Source organism: Tenrec ecaudatus, chromosome 16 (assembly GCF_050624435.1).
Source record: "Tenrec ecaudatus isolate mTenEca1 chromosome 16, mTenEca1.hap1, whole genome shotgun sequence".
Taxonomy (NCBI): domain Eukaryota; kingdom Metazoa; phylum Chordata; class Mammalia; order Afrosoricida; family Tenrecidae; genus Tenrec; species Tenrec ecaudatus.
Window position 1 is genome coordinate 17,657,546 of NC_134545.1, and position 18,764 is coordinate 17,676,309.

The 18,764-nt window shown below is 47.4% G+C and overlaps 1 protein-coding gene across 1 annotated transcript in view; it reads left to right on the forward strand.

The window, feature by feature from the left end:
• The first annotated feature begins 487 nt into the window (after positions 1 to 487).
• Positions 488 to 18,764, forward strand: part of CORO1C (coronin 1C) — a 95,306-nt gene continuing 77,029 nt past the window's right edge. Inside the window, exon 1 of the mRNA XM_075534507.1 lies at positions 488 to 642. The gene's annotated coding sequence lies outside the window, so the exon portion shown is untranslated. The remainder of the gene's footprint in view (positions 643 to 18,764) is intronic.

Here is an 18,764-nt window from a genome sequence, read left to right on the forward strand (position 1 = left end):
TTGGGTGGGGGATAGAGGGCGGGGCTCTAAGATGCTACGAATTAGACTGTGGGCTTGTGGGCGGGGCTTTTGGAAGTAGGTGGGGAGGGGAGGGAGTTTTGTGGAACCCACGGGCCAAGGGAAGGCGAGGGCGCAGAGCCAGGGTAGGGCGCCAGGAAGCTGGCTTAAGGGTTTTGGAGAGTAGTGGGTGGGGCTCAGAGGAGCTGACGTAAGGATTTAGGGACCTTGCGGGTTAGTAGGCGGAACTCAAGAAACCTTCGTCATGGTCTCCGAAGAAGTGGGCGTGGCCTTCGGCCTCTTAAAAGGCTGACTGGTGGGCGGTGCGTGAGCTTGGACACCGCCTTTCTCCGCGCCTCGCCTGCATGACTCGGCGCGACCAGAGGTGGCGCTAGCAGGCATGGGGCGTGGGGTGGGAAGCGGGCTTCCCCTCCCGGAAGTGGGCGTGGCCATCCCCAGTTGGGGGCCCTGGTTGGGCGCGGAGCAGCGCGGGGGCGGGGTTTGAGCGCGGCGGCGGCGGCGGCAGCCCGCGCCCCTCCCCCGCGCGGCGCTCAGTGCCAGGCGGAGGCGGCAGCGGTTAGAGGCTTCGCCCGGCGTTGCAGCGGGGACTTCGGCGGCGGCGGCGCCTCAGGCATCTCGGCCCCGGTGAGCGGCGCGCGCCCGGTGGGGCCGCTCGGGAGCGAGCCAGGCGGGGAGCCCCGTCTTCTCCGCGTGTGCCGGCGCTGGCTGACAGGAGTCGGCTGGGCGTGGGGCTGGGCCCGGAGGAGGGAGCGGGCTGGGGTCGGCGCGTGGGGCGCAGAGACTCGGATCGGGGTGCTCCCAGGCAGATGTGCAGGCTTGGGCCGGGGGCGGCTGCGGTGGGCTCTGACTCTGAGGGGAAGGCTGTGGGCAGAACGCCGTGGTCTGGGGAGCGGGCTTCCCGGGGAGCTTTCTGGGACCTTCTCGACCGAGTGAGGGGCCAAGGTGCCCTGGGAAGCCCTGAGGGGTCCGGGGCCCGCCTGGGTGGGTGAGGTGCTTGGTGAGGAGGGGCGGCTGGGCTGGGGAGCAGGGCCCCGAGGCGCCAGGCCGGGGCCGCGTTGAGCCGCCCTAGGGAGCGAGTGGGTGGGGGGGGTGGCTAGGGACCCAGCTCACGTGGGGCCGGGGCGAGGATGGCCGCCGGGGCTGGAGGGGTCCGCTGGGCGGGCCCTGGGCGCGAGGTCAGTTTGGGGGCCTGCAGGGCCGAGGGAGGGGCCCGCGCAGGGCGGGGCACGGCTGGGCGGGGGCGTCTGGGGAGGAGGCTGAGCCGGGCCGAGGGTGGGGGGCGCTGGCCTGGGAGGACCCGGGCTGGGTCTCTGCACCCGGGCAGGGTTGGGGGTCGGGGGCCGGGGGCGGAGAGTGGACGGGGAGCTGGTGGGCTGTGCCCACCCTCGCGGAGGGGCCACTGGAGCGGGGGCAGGTGGGGCTCCGCAGCGCCCAGTGGCGGAGGATGAGGTCAGATGGGCAGGGTGGAAACGCAGGGCTGGCTCGCCAGTCCACCCTGGCGACGCGCGCCCGATGCCCGCGCTGGGTCTCGGCCGGCTTGAATGTGTCGGGGGAAGGGGGGGAAGTGGCCTGCTGCGGGGAGCGAGCGCAGAAGAAAGGGGCTTCCTCTTGGAGGGAGGCGCAGGCCCCGCCGGCCTTTTTTGGGAGCGTTCAAAGGCTTTTTCAGCGCTGGAAAAGGAAACGTGGGCTCGTCTGCAGCGCAGTGGAGACTCGCATCCTATATTTGGCCTGCGCGGAGGCTGCCCTTGTTTTGTGGTGTCTCCAGCGCTTGCTCTACACGTTGCAAACGGGAGCCGCCAGAGCGAGAAGCAAATTGCGAGTTGTTCGTGGCCTTCCGGATGGCAGGCTCGGATCCGAGCCGTGCTCCCGGGGCATAAGACGTTTGGAAAGAATGGGTTTGGGTGCCCACGTTTCAAGTGGCGCGGGTGGGCGAGTCGATTTTAAAATCGTGTTTGCCAAAAACACTAGACCCTTTCCCCTGCAACCTCCCCGCGGGAGATGCCATTCGAAAACGCGACTTGTTCCGGAATCGTAGTCATTTTAGATAATAATGCTTCGCATTGTTTTTATCCGGCAGAAATCTCGCCTGCTGCAATAGACAGAAGCCTAGTTAAGAGCAAGCGGTAGCCAGTAGATATCTGCTTTAATATTCACTCGTTCCCTACGTTCCCTATAAAGCTAAGGAAATGGGGAGGCGGGGAGCCACTTTTGAGCTTTAAAATTTGTACATTTCAAAGACTGATTTAAATCATTTGGCGCGGAGGTCGGTTTCAGTCATGTTAGAGTACAGGGAGCATGGGAGGTGAGTGAGTGAATTAAGGATACCATCAACAGTGAAACAAGACTGAGAATTAATTGTGTGGTACAGTTAGGCCCTGAAGTGCAGTGTTGTGTGGTCAGGGCTATCCCTGTAGACCAAAGGTAGAGCCGAGATGGGTCAGAAAAGCCAGGGACACACCTGTCTTGAACAAATCTGGACTGTGCCTTGCCCGTATTTGCTCTTTGATTTCTTGTGAAAGGCACAGTAGTAAAACCTGATGAATTTGAATAGGTGCATGCTAGTGAAATAAGCCTGCTCCCAGCGTTGAATTTTTTTCACGCGTGTTTCTTTGGCGACAGCTTGTTGCCTCCTCAGCATATCTGTCAGTGCCTTTGTATAGATTTTAGGACTGAAGGCAGGATTTGGCAAATAGCAATTTTTAAACACTTGTTGGATTTTTAAAAAATTTGAGTTTTAGGCTGCTTGTATTTTGGCCCTTCTGGGTTCCCCTCCAGCCAGAAGGCGCAGAGTGGCTTTAATGTCTCTGTCTTAGACTGTCTGAGAGGATAAATGGCTGGGAAGGTAGACTCTTCAGCTCTCAGGATTGCCAAAGACATATTTCTTAACATTTTAATTGGTTACAAACTGGCGGTTTAGAAACATGTTATTAAATGTCCTGTTTACCTTTACCTTTGTCCTCTTTCTTGGAGGATGGAGCAATATTAGATTCGGGTGCCACTTTCATAGCCAGGGTGTAAGACCATGTGACAACAGCTTTTTAAGCTTTTCCGTTTTGATACCTTCTTCTCCCTCAGTTAGGACAACTTTTTTTTTTTTGTGCTTGTGAGAAAGCCTTTTTTTTTTAACTTAAGGTGCCTTTTCTGTATTAAAACAGGAAAATCCTCATGAATATTTCAGTATGACCTAGTACTTAGAATGTTAAGTAATAGAATCTCTCTGGGTTTTCATTGCCCTAGTTCAGATCCTTTAATGAGCAAGATTCTATACTTCTTTCTGAGAATTTACTCTGCATTTTATCAGTGTACTCATAAATAAAAAAGGGAGAAAAGCTTTATTGACATGTAGTTCATTCATTTAAACTAGATACATGTTTGGTAGTATGTGGTATGTTTTAGGATGTGTGCATCATCCCCATAGTCAGTTTTTGAATGTTTTCATCATCTCAAAAGGAAATCCTATACATTCCTCCCCCAACCCCTTAAGCCCTAGACAACCACTAATCTACTTTCTGTCTCTGTATATTTGTCTACTCTGGACATTTCATAAGGTGCCAAGGTGGTGCTGTGAGCTAGGCATTGGGTTGCTAGCCTTAAGGTCTGTGGTTCAAACCCACCAGCCACCTCCATGGGAGAAAGAGGAGGCTGCTCCATGAAGACTCAGTCTCAGACCTGCATTCCCATTTAGGGTCTGTGAGTTGAATCAACTCTATGGGTGGGGCTTGGGTGTGTTCATTTGCTTTTTTTCCAGGTAAATGGAATCAAACAATATTTTGTGCCGGCTTCTTTTACTTAGCAGATTGTTTTCAAGTTTAATCTTTTCCCATTGTATGTCTGTACCATTTGTACAAAGAAATGTGCAACAGTCTTGCCACGTGGCTTCCAGGTCATACATTCCAAACAAAATATGTCTCTTTCATCAGTGGAAGGCTGCAAACAAGTTCTTTCAGAATACTCTTCTTATCTTTGTCTCATTAAGGAAGGTCCAATCGAAACAGTGGCTCCCAAGGACATCTGCTAAACCAGTTAAACTTGAGACACAGAAATTCCAGAGGAGTCATCTTGATGGGTTTCCTTGAAGGACACAGGATCATGACAGGATTTTATTAGGAAGAAGTTTCCAGAAAATTAAAATTGCATTGATGATCAACTGCATTGATGATTTATTTATTTATTTTTGCATTGATGATTAAAACAAAAAAAGGCCAGGAAACTTGGGCTGAGGAATTCCCCTCCTCTCCAACACGATAGTGCCACACTGCTCATTCGTGAAGGTTGACGAGGCCTGTACTACAAGGGTTTCATCGGGCAGTCTTCTGCCATCCACCCTGTTGCCCTGGTTTTGCCCCTTCTGACTGCTGCTTTTTGTTGCAAGTACTCAAGGAACATCGAAAAGGAACACAGTTTGGCTCTTTGGAGGCTCCCCAAACTGCTGTCTTGTCATGGTGTGAATTGAAGAGCCTAGAATTCTGGAGGGCAGGGTAGGGAGATGAAAACCCTACTGTCAGAAGTGTACACCGCTAGATCAGTGGTTCTCAACCTGTGGGTCGCCACCCCTTTAGGGGTTGAATGACCCTTTCAGAGGAATCACTTGATTCATCACAGTAGCAAAATGGCAGTGATGGAAGTAGTAGTGAAAATCATTTTATGGTTGGGGTCAGCACCACATGAACTATGAAAGGGTAGCCGCATCGGCATCGGAAGGTTGAGAACCACCGCTCTAGATGAATGGTGTGCTAAGAAGCAGTAGCCCCACAGTTTGCTGTGATTTTTTCTTTTCTTTTCAAACCAATACTTTTTGACTTATCCCTGTAATTTGTATCTATTCACCCATTGATATTCCTGTTGTTTCCCTTCGGGATTCGGTTACAAGTGCACGCTCTGAGAAGTTTTCGTGGGGACACTGCCTTTTCTCTCGTTTGGGCAGAGTGGATCGCTAGTGGTGGACTGCCTGGTTACATGAAACGCTTTAACCCTTTGAGGAACTGCGGGACTGTTACCCTAAGTGGCTGCATCCTCCCATGTTCCCACCAACAGTAATGGAAGGTTCTTGCCTCTACACGTACTCTCTGATGCTTGTTATTACCTCTTTTTTGTTGTTGTTTTTAATTGCAGCTGTCCTCAGGGGTGTGTGGTGGTACCTCATTGTGGTTTAGATTTACATTTCTCTTAGGACCAGTGATGCAGAACATTCTTAGATGTGCTGGTGTGCCATTTGTGTTATCTTGGAAGAAATGTCTGTCTGGAGCCTTTGCTCATTTTAAAACTGGTTTATTGCCTTTGAATAGTGGAGTTGTAAGAGTTGGCTAGATTTGCCAGATACGTGTGCTGCAAAACTTGTTTTCCTGTTGTGTCTTTTTTTTCCCCTGTGTGTCTTAGTGGATTGTCTCTTAGTACAAACATTTTTAAGTCTGATGAAGTCCAGTTTATGTATAATGGAGGCTCACTGGGTAGAAATCATTAGACTTTAACTTAGATCTTCATCAGTATCTTGGCTCGCTCAATTAAAACCTTAATATGGAAGGGTTAGGGAATGATTTGAATTAATTAGTTCATTTTAAGATGCACTATAGCGTCGCTAAGAATTGCAGTCAACTCGATGGGCATGGGCATTGTAGTGAGCCGTGGTAGTGTGGTGGTTACTTGTTGGGCTGCTAACTGCAAGGTCAGCAATTTGAAACCACCAGCTGCTTCACAGAACAGCGAGGTTTTTTACCCCTGTAAAGAGTTAGTCTTGGAAACCTACAGGGGCAGTTCTATCTTGTCCTGTAGAGTCGTGATCGGAATAGATCCGTGGCAATGTACTTATTTGTTTTTATTGATCAAAAAGGGACCTTGATGGCATCGTGTATTATGTGTTGGGTTGCTGACTTGAAGGGTAGAGGTTTGAGCCTACCAGCCAATCCTAGGGAGAAAGATGAGACTTTCTGCTTCCATAAAGATTGATGGCCTTGAAAACCCACAGGGGAAGTTCTGCTCTGGCCTGTAGAGCTAATATGAGCCGGAATTGACTTGATGGCACTGAATTTTAAAAAATCATTTTATTTGGGGCTCATACAACTCTTATCACAAATCCATACAGAACATCAATCGTGTAAAGCACATTTGTACGTTCATTGCCCTAATCATTCTCAAAACATTTGCTCTCTACTTAAGGCCCTGGCATCAGCTCCTCATTTTCCTCCCTCCCTCCCCGCTCCCCCCCCTCATGAGCCCTTGATAATTTATAAATTATTATTTTGTCATATCGTGCACTGTCCAACATTTCCCTTCACCCACTTTTCTGTTGCCCCCCCCCCAGGGAGCAGGTTATATATAGATCCTTGTAATCAGTTCCCTCTTTCCACCCCACCCTCCCTTCACTCTCCTGGCATTGCCACTCTCACCACTGGTCCTGAAGGGATCATCCACCCCGAATTCCCTGTGTTTCCAGTTCCTGTCTGTACCAGTGTACATCCTCTGGTCTAGCCAGATTTGTAAGGTAGAATTGGTATCATGATAGTGGGGAGGAGGGGAAGCATTTAGGAACTAGAGGAAAGTTGTATGTTTCATCGTTGCTACACTGCTCCCTGACTGACTCTTCTGCTCCCTGAGACCCTTCTGTAAGGGGGATGTCCAGTGGCCTACAAATGGGCTTTGGGTCTCCACTCTACACTCCCCCTCATTCACAATGATACGATTTTTGTTCTGATGATGCCTGATACCCGATCTTTTTACACCTTGTGATCACATTGGCTGGTGTGCTTCTTCCATGTGGGCATTGTTGCTTCTGAGCTAGATGGCCGCTTGCTTACCTTCAAGCCTTTAAGACCCTCGATGTTATATCTTTTGCTAGCTGGGCACCATCAGCTTTCTTCACCAAATTTTCTTATGCACCCATTTGTCTTCAGCGATTGTAACAGGGAGGTGAGCACACAGTGATATGATTTTTTTTCTTTGATGCCTGGTAATTGATCCTTTGAGGTGAGCATCATGGAATGCCAGTTTAATAGAACAAAGTATACTTGTATTGAGATAGTACTTGAGTGGAGGCCCAATGTCCATCTGCTACCTTAATACTAAATCTATACATATATGCACATATATCTATTTCCACATCATATGTAAATATATTTACGTATATGTACATTCCTATATTTAGACCTCTATAAATGCCTTTTACCTCCTAGCTCTTTCCTCTATTTCCTTTGACTTTCCTCTTGTCCCACTATCATGTTCAGCCTTCATTTGGGTTTCAGTAATTCCTCTTGGTTACATTACCTTTGGTCATCCCCTATCAGATCTCCTACACCTTCCTCACCACCGATTTGCATCACTTGTTCCCTTGTCCCTGGGTTTGTTAACACCACTCTATTTCCCCCAACCTCCTCCTCTCCCATGTCCCCCTGGAACTGTTGGTCCCGTTGTTTTCTCCTCCAGACTGTTCATCCAGCCTATCTTATTTAGACAGACCTGCGGATATAATAACATGCACAAAAACAAGGCAGAGCAAAACCAAGCAACAAAATAAAACAAAAGCAACAACACCAACAAGCCAATGACATAGAACAAAACACAACAACAAGAAAGAAAAGCTTGTAGTTAGTTCAAGGACTGTTTGTTGGCCTTTAGGAGTGATTTCTAGACGAGTCTGTTGGGGCACCAAGCCCTGGCCCTAAAGTCTGCTTTTGGTATTCCCTGGGGACTTCGTTCCCCTTGCCATTTTGTTCTACGCCCTTAGTGTTTTGCCGCGGTGTGAGATCAGATTGGGTGGAATTCCCACACTGTCTCCAGTGTTGTCCCTTGTAGGGTTATGGGTCATTGAGGGATGTCATGTCTCATAGTGGGGCCGGTCATGTGGTCTTCTCTGGGGAATGGCTGCTCTGAGCGGGAATATTATACTTAAGGCTTGGTGGGCCAGGATATGCTCCTCTCTCTCTTCCTCCCCCTTCATTTGCTTCCGTGTGCTCTGATCAGACATATCCCTCTCCTGGAGCTGCAGATTCAGTGCTGTCCTCTGAAATAAATTCTTCTAGGGGGAGGGGCAGGTATCCACATAGTTGAGATTGGGTCCGGCCCCTCAGACCTCTCTACTGGTTCCCTACTCCGCGCTGGCATGTTGCATTCAGATCTTGGAGCACTGGGGTAAAAAAAAAATTTTTTTTAATAGCTTAAAAAGAATCCGTTTGAAGTAGTCATTCTCCTGTTCCACTCCTCTGGGGGGGTCTCTAGCCCCCTGCTTGTGGAACGGGTCTGTCTTCTGAATGTGCATGTGGATGAGGACAGTCTCTGATTCTGCCTGCTTTCCCTGCTACTGCACCCCATCCTTTGTCTTCATCTCAGGTCCACTCCCGGAATTTCCATCCTCTTGGGATATGCTTATCCCTCCATCTCCTTTCCACTTCGGAATCCCACCCAGACGATGACACTTCATGGCCCAGCTGGCTGGGTCCCTGTTGTCACAGTCATCGCCACCTCCTGCTTGAGGAATTTGACCAGGGCCTTCTGAAAACTTACCTTTACTGGTGTTAGCGTAGTGTGAGCTAAGTCATGGGGAAGGCAGCAGACAGACCTTCCCCTCTTGCTCATAACCCTTCCTCAGTGCCTAGTCCCTATTTGCTGAGCAAATGACTCTTCACCGAGGGTCACTAGAAAGATCCCCAAGTCAGTTTGGCTGCGGAGGTTAAAATCACATGACACACGGGAGTCATTCCCCTCCCCTCTCTCGGGCATCCAAAGCCAGCTCTTAGCCCAAAGTGCTCGGATGCAAAACAAGCATTTGGAACTTGTTCCCTGGGGCAGAATATCCTCTTCAGGTTCTAACCCCTTAATGAATGGTAATGAGTGGTGCACAGCTTTTTCCGCAGGGCGTGTGGCCAGGGAACACATTTCCTCTGTACCTTTGCACCACACATGGTGCACACAGGCTGCTAGCCGAGGGTGCCACTTGGGACCGGCAGACGGCTACAAACAGCACTGGTGATAATGGGTCTGAATTGGATTTTAAGGGCATGCCATGCTGAACTTTTCATTCCTGTGCTGTGCTTTCAGCTCGTTTGTCAGCTGAGCTCCATGCCATGTCCATGTGTTCATTATTTTTTTTTTTAAGTTAAAAGATCATTTTATTGTGGGCACTTACAGCTCTTATAACAATCCATACATACATCAGTTGTATCAAGCATTTTTGTATATATGTTGCTATCATCATTTTCTGAACATTTACTTTCTATTTGAGCCCTTGTTATCAGTTCATTTTTTAAAAATCATTTTATTGGGGGCTCATACAAGTCTTATCATAATCCATCCATCCATCCATTGTGTCAAGCACATTTGTACATTTGTTAACATCATCTTTCTCTAAACGTTTCCTTTCTACTTGAGCCCTTGGAATCAGCTCCTGATTTCTCACCCCTCCGCAGTTATTTTTTATGTATTCCTTCTTAATAATTCAATTCAAATGTCTCTGTTTGCCTCCCAGGACTGAGGAGAAACCCCATAACTGTGCCAGAGTATATTTGTCCCTCTTTGGGATCCATTAAAGTGAGGGGATTGTGGCAAGTAACTAGAGAAAAGAAGAAAAAGGAACGTTAGATTTTGGCTTTGGCAGAGTAGGCGCAGAATGATCAGGGTTCGATCTTGCTTTGCATTTAGCAAAATCAAGGTAGCCAGTGGTGGGGGTGCCCTGCCCCCCAGTTCTTAGGGAGGGTTATTGTCAAGATCAAATGAGGCAAAGAGTGGAGAGCACCTAATACACAGTTGTTACTCCAAACTCCTTGTCACGGAGTCTATTTTGCCTCATGGTGACCCCCATAGGTCAGAGTAGAACTGCCCCTGTGGGTTTCTGAGACTGTCACTCTTTAAGGGAGTAGAAAGCTTCATCTTTCTCCCTTGGAGTGGCTGAAGGTTTCAAACTGTCGATTGTGAGGTTAACAGCCCAATGCATAACCACTACTCCATCAGGCCTCCTAAAATGTGTTAAACTCAACTCCATTGGATTAGCGTTTTATTCCTTAACAGACATGACTAGGCGGTATAAACTATCTGCAGTGAAAGGCTAACCTGAAAGCCGTGGCTCAAACCCATCCAGCAGTGCCAGGGAGGAAAAGTCCAGGTGATCTGCTTCCATTCAGATGTCAAACACAGGCCACTAGGAGTAGACGGGAGCTGTGGGTAGCAGCCTGACTCCTCTCCCACTACCCTATCAGGGTTCCTTACGGAAAAGACTTAGGTCACAGTCAAATGATGGATCTTCTCAGGGTCTGAGAGGGGCTTAAGAGGCACGGTGATGGCAGCATGTGATAAGCTGTCACTTTCTATGGGGAAAGAACCCAGAGTTTCATGACATGCTAAATGGTGCCTATCTGAATCTTCCTTTAATAACAAGCATGATTCCTCCTGTTTGCCATCGCACAGGTAGTCTGGGACTTAGGATAGGTCAACGACTGAGTGTTGTTCCAAATCACATCTCCCACCAAGTTATTATATTAAAACTTCAGGTACATAAACAATGGGTGGTTCCTAACAAACAGGAGCATGGTGTATCAAACCAATTATTATTTTTATCACATTACTATGTTGAGGGTACCTAGTATGTCTTGAAGTGTTTCTTTAATTTTTTTATATGTCTAGAAAGGTAGACTATATACTGTATGAAGACACTATACAGGGCAGTTAGGTTAAAATTTAACCCCTTATTATTTGATCTCGTTTTTAGATTTGTTCTAGTTTTTACTATCTTCTGCTTTCTTTTCAGTTGAAGTTTTCATCTGTTTTACTTTGCTATTCTTGTTAGTCACCCGCCCTTCAATGTTTCTCTGTATATGAAATCCAGAACAGGTAAAATCTGTAGACACAGTAATTGGATTAATGGTTTCTTGGGGGATATGCCAGGGGAGGTTGAAGGGAAAGGAGCTAATAACTAAAGTACAAGAATAAAGAAAATGTTCTAAAACTAATCGTGGAGATGATCTTACAACTCTTCTTGATATGATTGAACTATTGAATTGTATGATATGTAAATTATAAAACTTAAAAAATAAGATTAATTAAGACAATGCATGTATTAGTCTGGGGAGACAAATTCATAGAGACACATGTGTATAAGAAAAAAAGTTTATATACAAGAGCAATTGAATATTGAGAAAACATCCCAGCCTAGTCCAGATCAAGTCCATAAGTCCAATATTAGCCCATATGTCCAATACCAATCTATAAAGTTCTCCAGATTAATGAAATACATGCAATGCTGCTGAATGCAGGAGGATCACAGACCAGTCGGTTGGAAGTCTTGTGGATCCAGTGGCATTGTAAACTTCTCAGTGCTGGCAGGGGTCTCTGTGTGGCTTCTCCAGCTCTAGAGGTCTGGTTGCATCAGGGTAGGTCCGTGTGGCTTCTCTAGCTCCCAGGGCATAGCACCATGTGTCTTGTCAGTAGAGTGTCTCTGAGGGAGTGAGTAGCGAGAGTCTCTCCCGCCTCCAAGGAGAAAATTCAGGAGTTCCCAGAAGTCTCAGAAGGCCATGTCCACATAGAGGCCTTATTGGCTATGAGCCGATTGACAGACTAGACTCCACCTCTTCTCTTAATCCTCTGAAGTCCCAAATTGACACCAGATTATGTAACTACCACAGACCACCCCCTTGTCAATTTGACACTTCCACATAACTTTTTAACCATATACACTTTTTAAACAAACAATAATAAAGTCATATCTCTACCTAATAGAATAAAACTAAAATGCATACAATTAAAAATGTGCCATCCTCATTTAGACATAACATTCTATAAAATATCCTATGCCTAACAATTGCAGTTAAGCAACACCTATACCTTAATCCTATAATCCTATGACTATATTCCCCCACATAGGAAAGTATGTAAACCAACCACATTATGCCTTTATTCCTCCACTTTGGGTATCCAGTTTCTATCCTGCCCACTTACATCAACCCAGTGCTCTAAGGAGACAGTCATATTCTTTGGTGTGAAGAATCTTTGTTCCAGTTAGAACATTGTGATGACCGCATCCATAAGCAAAGTCCAATCAGGACAGGCTGTTCATAAAGTCTGCAGCAATATGCACCAGTTTACAGGTTCAAATATCTTCTCTTCATCAGATCGGATTCTGGTTAAGTCAATGTGGGCTGCCTCTCAGCCTCACCAAGGTGCCCATTGGTCCTCTTGCCTTTAGACCACTGCCCCATCACAAATTCTCAACAACCGTAGCCCCACAAATGGTTGCTACCTGGCGTCGGAATTGTGTCTTTAGGAGTCCATTCCATCATTCTATCAAGCCAGCTGCTTCAGGATGATGAGGAACATGGTATGACCAGTTGATTCCATGGTCATGGACCCATTGCAGTATTGCATTTGCTGTGAAGTGAGTTAGTTCCTTGATCTGAAACAATGCGTTGTGGGATGCCATGCTGGTGGATACCAGTCTATGGATGGTAGTTTTGGCAGAAGCATTGTGTACAGGGAAGGCAAATCCATATCCAGAGTAGGTGTCTATTCCAGTAAAACGTTGCCATGACGGAAGTGGTCTTATGTAATCAACCTGCCACCGGTTGCCGGTTGACCTCCCCGAGGACCGGTCCCATATCTTGGACTCAGTGTTGGCTTCTGCTGCTGGCAGATGGGGCACTCAGCAGTGGTAGTGGCCAAGTCAACCTTGGAGAGTGGAAGTCCACATTGCTGTACCCATGCATAACTTTTATGCCTGCCACCATGTCCACTATGTTCATGTGCCCGTTGGGCAATGACAGGAGTGGCAGAGGAAAGAGGAGGATCAGTCTCTACAGTACGTGTCATTTTATCCACCTGATTGTTAAAGTGCTCCTCTTCAGAGGTAACCCTTTGCTGAGCATTCACATGGCCCATTCAGGATGGTCTATGCACATACCTCTTCCCCACACCTCCTTGTCACCAGTTTTTCAATCATGGTTTTTCCAATGGCTTGACCAGCCAAGCCATTAGCCATAGCCCATGAATCAGTATATAGCCCCACATCTTCACATTGGCCATTTCTCTTTCCAGGCAAACTGAATGGCCAGGTGCACTGCTTGGAGTTTACTTAGGGCAGTTCCCACAGTTAATCCTGGTGCACATAAAATAGCAAGGCTCACTGGAGTCTTCAGAGATGCTGGGGCCCACTTCACAAACTTGTTCCTTATTCCTTCCAGAAAACAACCCAGTAAACTGCGTGGCCATGTCGGACTTCTGGTTAGCCAAAGAATAAACACTACCACGAAGGAGAGGTCAAACAAACATCTACGCTCCATCTTTATGTAATTTCCACACTGTATAATTATCTATATTAAGACAAAACACTCTACTGATGTTAGATACAACTCTTGCCTAACTGTCCCGACTTAAGTACAAAGTAATGAGAACAGTGCAAGATGGGAATGAGAGAACCTGGAATATAAACTAGACTTATTAGTCTTTTATCCATAGGACAGAAGACAGTAGTTTCACAATAAGCGTATTTTCACCCCCTTTGGCCACACCAAACCCCTTGCTGTCAAGTCCATTTCAACTCATAGACACCCGATAGGACAAAGTAGAACCACCCCGTGTGGTTTCCAAGCTATAATTGTCACAGAAGCAGACTGTCACACCTTTACCCTGCAGATCATCTACATTAAAAATTTTTAATTATGGAAAATAGATCATCTGTGGCATTCAACATTTCATCACTTTTGAGAATATAGAGTTTTTTTTCCTGTGGGGTTTTGGTGGGGTGAGAATTTTTTTTTCCCTCAGGGCCACTGGTGAAGGTCAGCTGTGGACCTTGAACCTCCAACAGCACAGTTCCCTGGGCCTCAGCCCTGCCATTTCTGTGAACTCAGCCAGAATGGGGAAACCCAAGCTGGCGGGTCCCTCGTTTACAGAACAACGGTAAAGTCACAGGAAGTTGGGAAACTTGCTCCAGAATAGGACAGGAACTTCCCCATGTGGTATGGTTTCTAGCTGGAAGCCAAGCCTTTGGCAGAGTTGGTTTCTGTGTCTGAATGTCATGTTCCTTGACAATGTTCCAGTGGCCCCTGTTTACTTCCTCACTTGTATGACCTGGCCTTTATAAGGGCTGCCACAGAGGTTCTGAAACAGTGGTTCTCAACCTTCCTAATGCTGCAACCCTTTAATATAGTTTCTCGTGTTGTGGTGACCCCCCCCCCCAACCATGAAATTGTTTTCATTGCTACTTTATAACTAAATTTGCTACTGTTATGAATTGTAATTGAGATAGTTAAAGTTTATTGTGCCAACCAGGCCCATAAACACATGGGTTAATTGAAGGGTGGACAGATAAATGACTCAGTGAGCCTTGCCTTTCTAGTTCTCAGGTCTCTTGCTTTCTGATGGTTGGACCAGGGTGCAGCTGCCTTAGCCAGTTCCCTACTTTAGCTGGCAAGGCTCACTTCTTTCAAGACATCCCCAAGGAGAAGCCACATGGACCTACCCTGATGCAGCCCTGGGTGCTGGAGCAGCCGTATGGAGACCCCTGCCTGTGCTGAGATGCTTACACGTTCACTGACTTGGCTTTCCTCTGCAGTCGGCATCATTGTGTGTGTTTTGTGAGATGGAGGAGGAGGAGGACTTTGTGGATTGGTGTCAGACAAATGAGCTGATGTTGGACTTGTGGGCTTGGGAAGCATTGGGTTGGGATGTTTTCTTGGTGTGCACTTACCCTTTATGTAAAACTCTTATACATATGTTTCTGTGGATTTGTTTCTCTAATGTACCCAGACTAACACAGTAATGTTACAAATTGAACATTAAAGCATCGTGATTAATCACAAAAACCATATTGTGAAACATTCCTAATTACAAATAAATGAAATTTTGTCTCGAAGCATGGTGTAGCATGGGCATATCTGCATGTGGGCATACCCACCTGGAGACAGAGGAGCGGTGCCTTGGTTCCTAAGATCATCAGAAATAATATGTTTTGAAAGGGTCGTTTGACCCCCTAAGGGGTTGCGACCCATAGGTTGAGAACCGTTGTTCTAGAGACTCACCTCATACAGTACACCTGACCTGTGTCCTGCCTCAGATGATTATCTGGCAGGAGCAGCACAGATCCAGCATTGGGACTTATTAGATTCTCACCGACATGAGTGGGGTTTTAGAAGACCTCTGTTGGCGCGGTGGGTTAGGCTGCAAAGCACAAGGTCAGCTATTGAACCCACCCGCTGCTCTGCTGCAGGAAGATGAGGCTGTCTGCTCTGGGAAAGACTTCCGTCTTGGAAACCCACAGGAGCAGCCCTCGCTGACCTGCTGTAAGGGGCCATCCGATTGGTTCTGACTCAGAGCTACCCTGGGTACAACAGAAGATGGAAGGCCGCCCAGTCCCGCACCACCCTCACAGGTTTTGCTGTGTGTGAGCCCTTTCTTACAGCCACTGTGTCACTCCGTCTCTTTGAGGGCCTTCCTCTTTTGCTCTGTCCTTCTGTTTTACCAAGCTTGCTGTCCTTCTCCAGGGGCTGGCCTCTCCTGACAACATGGCCAAAGTACTTGCGACCAAGTCCCCCCACCTTGGCCTCTCAGGAGCATTCTAGCTGTCCTTCTTCCAAGACAGATCTGCTGGTTCTTTTGGCAGTCCATGGTACTTTAAATGTTCTTTTTCAGCACCATCATCTAAATGCAGCAAGTCTCCTTAGATCTCTTTATCGAATGTCTAACTTTCATGTGCACATGAGGCAATTGAAAATACCATGGCTTGAGTCAGGCACACCTTAGTCCTCAGAGTAACATCCTTACTTTCAACACTCTAAAGAGGTCTTGTGCAGCAGATTATTTACCCAGTGCAGTGATCTCTTGACTGGTGCTTCCTTGAGCATTGATAGTGGATCCAAGCAAGCCTGAATCCTTGACAACTTCAATCTTTTCTTCATTTATCATAATGCTACTGTGGGTAGGGGTGTGAGACTTTTGGTTTTCTTTACGTTGAATTGTTATCCATACTGAAGGCCGCAATCCTTGATCTCCATCAGCAAGTGCTTCAAGTCCTCACTCTCAGCAAGCAAGGTTGTGTCATCTGCTTCTTGCTGCTTAATAAGCCTTCCTTTAGTCCCAGTACTTCATTCTTCATGTAGTCCAGCTTCTCTGATTATTTGCTCATCTCCTCTGTCCTAGCCTGTCACTATGACTGGATAGCAGTGGCCTGTTTTATTGTGTCTCTTTGTAGAGTCTTAGGGGTTTTTGATGTCGCTCACAAAAGGGCAGAAACACCAAGACAGGAAATGTTGGTAGAGCATAGCCTCTGCTGGGCGCTTTCCACTCTGGACATTAGAGGTCCTCAGCAAAACCACAAGCACCCCCTCTCTAGGGCACATGCTGAATCACTGCTGTTTGCTCACTTCACGTGAAAGAGGACATTCCTTCTCATCACAGCCAAGCGCTCTTTTCTAGTTAAAGATTCTAATTCCTTTCATCCTTAGGAGCTTAAGAGACTCGTGTATTAAAATATTAAAAAGGCATATATCAAATGCTGCTCGATGGTGATGGGGAACCCCAGGCCGATGTGAGCTGTCATCTCCCTTAAGCAAGAGGGAATTAGGAGGAGATGAGCTCTTCCCAAGCCAGATGATACATTCATCTTGTGGTCAGTGGTGTCTTTAGCCTAAAACTGCCAGCCTGGTTCTGCCTGACAGGAGAGACTGGAACCACCCAGTTTGGGCCCCTGCTCTTTTGGGGTTGGTCCTTAATGAGATGCCTTAGTGATACGCACAGAATCCCTGGTGGCATAGGGGTCTACCCATTGGGCTGCTAACTATCAGGTCAGCAGTTCAAAACCACCAGCTGTTCTGCAGGAGAGAGGCAGAGCTTTCAACTCCTATACAGTTACAGCCTTGGAATCCCACAGAGCAGTTCTACCCTGCCATATAGGGTCGTTATGAGTTGGCATGGACATGATGACATTGAGGATTTTTTAAATGGAATACACTTTGGCTGCTTTAGAAATAGTGTAACTGGCCCATAGCCCCCCCTCTCCCACAGGACGCTGTTGTTTTTATAGTGCTACTAGAAGGGTTTAGGTGGCTTTTTTTTTTTTTTTGCCCCCACATGAAGATGTCGTCTCATGCCATTCAGAGATGCCTCTTGGACATGGACTGAACGTCACCGTCAGGTGGGATAGAATGGTGGATCTTACCTGGTAAGGAGAATGAGCCGCAGGCTTCTTCGGGGAAAGCGAGTGAGCATGAGAGAGTGCAGGCTTGGCCTGTGTTCTGCATGCACTCTGGTCTGCACTGTCTGGCTCCAGCACAGTGCTGGGTGTGCCCCACGCTCACTGGAGATCAGTGGCATGTTTCCTAACGATTCCTCGTTAACAAATGGTGGTACGAGCCTAGCCTGGCCTGAAAGAAAACATGCTTCCTTAACTACGTAGTCTTTGAAACTGATTGTTGTCGATATCCAGATTCTGGATCTTGAGAGGACGTGGGAGTCACAGAGCTGATGGGAATCTCCCCGCCTCCCCACTGCCCCCACAGGTGCTTACCATCCTCCAGGCCAGCAGTTCTAGTCCTACAAGTTCTCCGTCTTCCACCATCTCATCTGCAATTGGAAGCGTCTACTTCTCTGGGGGAGCTAATAACGTGATAGAAAAGCCAGTGATTCACACTCACTCTCACTCCTCCCATCCTCATCGTAGGGGACACGGGCCACTCCAAACAAAATGCAGTGCAAACCCTGTGGGTTTCCAAAGCGGTCAGTCTTTCCGGAAGCTAACTGCCTCACCATTCTCCCTTGGTTTAGACCTGCTGGCCTTGCAGTTAGTAGCCCAACACAGAACCCATTACGCCACCAAACTAAAAACCAAACTCGCCTGTCATTAACTAAGTGAATTCTGACTCAACCGTGACCCTATGAGAGAGCAGAGCTGCTCTTTCGGGTTTCTGAGGCTCTATAAACCTTTAGAGGAGCATTCTCAGCTTTCTTCTTCAGAGTGGCTGTGGGTTTGAATCACTCACCCTCTGGTAAGCAGCCCGACATGTAACCCACGGCATCACCAAGGTTCCTTATGGTTATTGCCCTAAACCCAGACCACTCATGCTGTCGAGTCGATGCCGGCTCATAGTGAACCTGCAAGACCAGGGTAGAACTGCCCCAGGGGCTCTGAGACTCTTCAAGGGTGTAGAAAGCCCAGCTTTTGCTCGTGGATCACTGGTGGTTTCAAACTACTGAACTTGGAGTTAGCAGTCCAGCATGTAGCTACTGCGCCACCAAATGTCCTCGTAGTTACTACTAGACCACTGTAATTGACTACTGTGGGTCTCTTATCCGGCCCATACCCTTGAACCCTTTCAGGGGTCAATAGTAGTGTGGTTTGTTTTTTTTTCTTAACATCGTTTTATTAGGGGCTCATACAGCTCTTATCACAATCCATACATACATCAATTGTGTAAAGCACATTTGTACATTCATTGCCCTCATCATTCTCAAAACATTTGCTTTCCAGTTAAGCCCCTGGCATCAGCTCCTCATTTTTTCTCCTCCCTCCCCGTTTCCCCCTCCCTAATGAACCCTTGATAATTTATACATTATCTTTTGTTATATCTTGCCCTGTCTGACGTTTCCCTTCACCCACTTTTCTGTTGTCCATCCCCCAGGGAGGAGGTTATATGTAGATCCTTGTAACCTGTTCCCCCTTTCCAACCCACTCTCTCTCCATCCTCCCAGTATCGTCACTCGCACCACTGGTCCTGAGCGGTTCATCTGTCCTGGATTCCCTGTGTTTCCAGTTCCTATCTGTACCAGTGTACTTCCTC